Below are 5,431 nucleotides of genomic sequence, written 5' to 3' on the forward strand. Positions count from 1 at the left end.
AAGAAGATGTCCTTATTGGAACCTCATATTCATTTCACTATGCCTTGTGCTCTACCATTTGTGATGCATCTATTTGTGACAAAGATACTCCATGCTCTTCAATTTATTCATCTAATGAGTTAACTTCTAAATTTACACAAAGTGGTGAGATTATCCATGATGAAAATGAAAAGAATCAAATCATTGAGTACTCTTTCCATCCCTCATCATCTCTTCTCTTGCATGAAGACAACTATCCAAACAATCTTTCTCATCAAATTTATATAATTCATACATCTTCATATTTGCGATCAGATGAATATTTCTACTTGAGTAATCTAGTTATTGAAGTTGAAAAATCCGGTCAAGTTAATGATAGAGATGGATGCCATCCAGTGAGAAGTGGTCTTATTGAAACCAATGGTAGCATTTTTCCTCACACCATGCATGTTCTAGTTCAATTTTCAATATGTGATTTCATAATCCTTGAAAATTCTATGCATGTCAGGAACTCGAGGAACTTCAATTTTTGTTGATGGTTATGTCAAGATATCGCGACTCTAGTAAGCCCACCAAGCTAAGTCAGATATGGTTTCTCTCGCACAATCCTTCTCTTTGCATGGTGTAACTCAATGTAAATCTCTTTTTGAAATATTTTTTGTATCTCAGATGTAATCTTTCGAACTTACGAGATTTGGTTTCTAATCAGATTGAAGAATCTACTTCATTTGATCCTTCTTCATGCAAATCTCTCACATCAAACTCATTTTTTGGCATGTGTATCTCTCATAGAGTCGTGAAATTGTGAAGTTGATCATTTCAAAGACTTCTTTGGCCTAAGGGATCATGCATATAAGATTCATTTCTTAATAGTCAGCTCACAATTTTTCTTGTGAATGTTGTATTGCAAACCTTTCCCTTCATTGCACCTTAAATCCTCTTAAGTGATAATGAATGCATGAGTTATTGCATGAATCAAATTATTCTCTGTTCATTATGTTCTGACTGGTCTCATGTGTCTGTGGTGTTGGAATTCCTTTTAAATTATTTCGATCATTACGATGCTTGTACAATTTTTCTCTAGTTACAGGAAAATGGTGTGTCACATTCGGCATGCAAGGAAGTTGTTTCTATTGTTTAGAGCATTCGCAGAGCTATTCAAATTGATTTATCTTTGTTAATTACAAGTTGGGAATATGATTCTTTAATCAACCCATCTGATCATGATTTTATCTTCGATGATTGTCATTTAGCTTATCATTTTCCCATTAGCACATCCAGTTACATTTGTCATACACCCTTCGATATTTATGGTTTATAATTGCACTATTCGGGTACTTGTCAAGTGTTTGGGACACTTCCGCATTCGTTGATGGTTATGTTAAGCCCTAACTGTCTTGAAATGTCTGCTAAATATGATTAGACCTATTTCTCCTCACAAGATTCTCATCATAATCTTGTGCCTCTAAACAAAAATTCATCTTTTCAAATATTTCATGGTTTTCAAGAGGTTTGTCATGAATCTTACAATCTAATTGTTGAATGATTGGAGAAATATTACTTGAAAAGCTCCATCACAAATAACAAGTTTCAATCTTTTCCTCGCTCTTTCTAAGTAGTTCGGTGTAGATGGAGACACATTCGTGGTAATATTTCGAGGTTTGTTAAATGATGGTTCTCAACAAAAAAGTGAGAATGTAAATTGGTTAGAAGCAATGGCTATGTCCTTTCTTTCTGCTAACAAGCAAGACCTTCAAATTTTTGTGCAATTCATTCAAGTTCTTATCTTTTTTTTTGCACATTGCTTTACATTTGTTTTAATTGTTTGTATCTTTGTGGATGCAATTCGAGAACAACTATGGTGTCTACATTGAAAATTCCATTATATGTGACACTAGCCTTCTAGTTGTCTAGGTTAGGAGTAGGATTAGTTGCATTCTAGTTTCCCCTTTCTTGCACATCTCACACTTTTTGTCCTTATTATTTCCTATCTTTTCTTACTTTTGTCTTAGATCATGATTTGGTTTAGCCTCTTTTTTCTTGTACTTTTGTTTTGATTTCTTTTTTCTTCGTGTCTTTTCATTTTCTTCTCTCTATAAGATTTTTCATGAAGGGTGTCCTATTTTGGCTCGAAAGACAATGTGGAAAAATAGAAAAGAACTTTGTGACACTGCAACATTTGGCTAACTCTATGTCCTTCTTCATTGCCTTGGTTACACCTTTTGGTTGATGATGTTTCGACGAAAAATATGATCCTTGCATTAGGAAATCCTTCTGTTAAACCATGATATCCATGTCTATTATAGAAAACTTATTCCTACACTTAGGTTTTTATGTTTCAATGTTTTCAGGCTCATCCAATCAAGTAGAGAAGGACAAGGGAAATATATAAATGAGAAAATATAAATCAGAGATCTCTATATGATTCTTTGAAGGAAAAACCTCTCATCCTCTTAATAAGTCAAGATCCCTCTTCCACCCATAAATAAATAAGTGTTAATGAACAATCCTCTTTAAATAAATAAATAAAGGTGAAAGAAGAGAAAGGATTCCTACGTAGAGAGGTGAAGCAAGAAACTTCGTTGGGGTACTTTCCAAGCTCGCTGGTAGAGGAGCAATGTTTGTTTTCTTGAAGTGACTTCGTTGAGGTACTGTCCAAGCCTACTTGTAGTGGAGCAACACCAGAGATGAAAAACTACTCTGGAAATATAAAGCTCCTGAACTTCATTACCCTATCCTCACTTGAAACATTGTGTGATCATTGATCTTATGTTTATGTTTAACTAAAAAAGGAATGAAGGGGACTATGTTTATGCATGGGGTAAGTGGGGAATCTATGGTAATCTGAACCGAATCAATAATTCCTGAAGAACTGGACCCTGCATGAAATAATTGTCCAAGACAGAGAAGCTGGAGTTCTACCAATGTGTCACTAAGTATTTTGGCTACGACAAACACCCTCCAAAAATTCTCCTACACTCAAATTTTGGAGCCTACTGTGGATCTAGAGATTGGTCATTCCATAGTCACTTCTTGGTTAGTTGACACGTTTGAGCTCCATCAATACTATGCCTATGTGATGTCCAATCCATGTTGACAATTATTGCACACTAACATTGACAGTTTCTCACCTTTAACTACGTTTGTACTTCTATTTTGGTGAGTTTCGTAAATTTTCGCTTTCGCGCACCTTTATTTTCAAGAGTTTTGTTTTCATGTTTTCGACTATTTCTCTTTCTTTCTTTCACTCTAATTAGTGTCATTTCCATGTTATATTCACTTTCTAATGTGTTTCTTTCACTATCATTCGCATATTGCAAGTGTCATTCGCACTTTACCACTTGTCGTATTTTGGCATGTTAAGTGTTGCACAATGTACATAAGAATTTTTTGGTGGTTTCAATAAGTTCTCCTAGTGTAAATGAGTCGATCTTACCATGTAAACAATTGTCACACTCATTTCCAAAGTTTTAAGCATTGTCGCAAGTGTCACCACGGTCATCACAAAGTGTTTCTTGAGTGTTGCACTTGTCGTAAAGGTTGTCACCTTGAGGAGAGTATGTTTTTAATGTGTTCTGGATGATCTATGTTTTGTCATCAAGCACTCTAAGTGTGTGATCGTAGTCAACTCCTGTCACTATTCACATTAATTTCACTAATCTCGCACTTACCCAAATTTCAGAATATTTGCAGCAACTTAGCCTCATCTGGCCTTCCTGAACTACGCATTGCGTAGTCCTAGCACTCAAACTACAACCCTACCTCTTGAAACTTCGCAATGCACTGTTCCTTCCTTCTAAGACTTAAGTTCTCAAGCCCCAGCCTTGGCCTCCAAAATTGTGCAATTCATCCCTTGATCATGACGCCAACTATGCATTGCGCAATCTTTGAGCTCAAGCCGAAACCCTGATCTTTTGAATTGTGCAACTGCACAATCACTAAGTCTTATCTGTCTCCTAAAACTGCTCAATTGACAGAAACAACGAAAAACCCTACAAATTGACACAATGAACCTCAAAATTATGTAATTTCCCTACAAATTCCAGCCTGAACTGTGCATTGTGCAGTATTAAGGCTTAAGCCTCAACCCTGATCTCTTGAAATGCACAATTTCACAATCAACTAGACTTCTAAGTCTCCCAGGACTGCGTAGTGGGAAAAATCAATGTTCAATCCCTTAGCCTACCTCCATGAGCTCCCTAATTACATAATATTTTTATTAAGTCCAAGCCTAAACTGTGCATTGGACAATCTCAAGGCTCAAGCCTGCCCCTTGACTACCTGAGTTGAGAAATTTCATAGTCACTGAGACTCTCCCTCATCCTACAACTTGATTTCAACACAGTCAATGGATCATCATGCAACATCTTAGGCTAGGGGTTTATTGAATTGATGTCATCTTGTCATGAGTGGATTGTAGGTGCAAGAAATCTATCATGCTATGGAAATATGATGAAGAAATATATGGAGAAGGAGGACATGCTAGAAGACACATATGGATCTGAAGAGATAAGCTGATCATAAGGCGAGAAGATGAAGGAACACTAGATTACAACACAAAATCAAAGATCAGGACCACATGAAGACTCCATCTGATTTATGATCCTTTGGAAGGTGGATATGGAGAACAAAACATATCTCTCATGAATATGAAGTACTGCACATCTATTTTTGAAGACAAAGGAATATGAAGAATCACTCAACATTTCCATGCCATCAAGAAGTCATTGTTACCAGTGCCATGCCATGTCATGTCATGAGTCATCATATGTCACATCATTCTTGTGGATTATGTAATTTCTTATTCGAAAATGTATTGTAAAGTGGAAGTCGAAAGGACATGTACAAAAGATGAAGAGTCATTTAAATTTGAAAAGTCATAGGAAGTCAAACAATCATGAGGGTAGTCAAAGAGTCACAAGGGAGGTGAAGCATCACTGCATTGGTTATATGTACACCCTCATTGTATGATCAAAGGACTTTTCACCTTGGCTCCTCCCACAAAGCATTAGAGAGAAGATAATTCTTTTGGAGATTAAGGAGTGGCTCCAATGCTCCATTATTGCAGTTATTGATGCTCATTGTATACATGTGCCTTGGAACTTTTACTTAATATAATAAGCCTCATGGCCAACATGCTCTTCATGCATGGATTGTGAATATTTGTAAGACTTTTAAGTGGATGTTTTTAATTCATGTTTGCTTTCATATGTGCTAAAGTAGTTGAACCATTTTGGTTATTTTTGTACTTATCTAATTGAGAACGTGTTGTAATGGTTGCAATAATTGTTGCATCTGTTAGAGCCTAGATTTTCCTCAGGCTGAAAAGGCAAGGTTCTAGTTCCACATCAAACAATGCTCAGCCTCATAGCTAGCCCTACGAGGACAGGAGAGGGCTCTCTCCGGGTCAATCTTAGTGAAAGATAATTGATGGGGCTTGAGATGACTAATT

Source organism: Pinus tabuliformis, chromosome 9 (assembly GCF_031772625.1).
Source record: "Pinus tabuliformis cultivar Carrire ecotype Pingquan chromosome 9, CPIR1, whole genome shotgun sequence".
In the NCBI taxonomy this organism is placed as follows: Eukaryota; Viridiplantae; Streptophyta; class Pinopsida; order Pinales; family Pinaceae; genus Pinus; species Pinus tabuliformis.